Consider the following 552-nt stretch of genomic DNA (forward strand, 5'->3'; position numbering starts at 1 on the left):
GGGGGGGCGGCGGGGGGGGGGGCTGCCTGCCTCTGCCCCCCGGCTCTGGCGGGCCAAGGGGGATGGAGGGGGCTGCTGGCCCCCCAGCAGATGGGGGCTGCTGGCCAGGCTCACACTCCAGCTCTGGCCAGCTGGCAAAATGCTCCAGAGATTTTCTCCCAAGGTTTTTTGCCATGGCTGAGGGCTCATGGTGGCCAGGCTGCAGTGCAGCTGCAGCAGATGAGCCCCAACCCCAGGGCTGGGGAGCGCTCAGGGGGTGCAGGGTGCTCCCCACCCAGTGGTCGGGGGGTCTTTGTCCGGCTGCGGCGCTGCTGGCAGCGCGTCTCAGCCGCGGTCACACTGTTCCCCTCTCAATAGAGGCCTTTGTTCAGCGGCACGGGAGATGTTTAATTCCTATTATTGCCATTAGCATAAAAGTACAAAGAAAGGTGAAGGGAGAAAAATGTCTCCTGTCCCCTAATTCCCCCAGTCTCTGCAGCACGGCGAGCAGAGGGTGCGGGGGGGCTGCCTGCCGCTGCGCCTGGTGCCGGCCAGGGGTTGGGACCCCCGGGG

This window comes from Egretta garzetta, unplaced genomic scaffold (assembly GCF_000687185.1).
Source record: "Egretta garzetta isolate BGI_Z169 unplaced genomic scaffold, ASM68718v1 scaffold101, whole genome shotgun sequence".
NCBI lineage: Eukaryota > Metazoa > Chordata > Aves > Pelecaniformes > Ardeidae > Egretta > Egretta garzetta.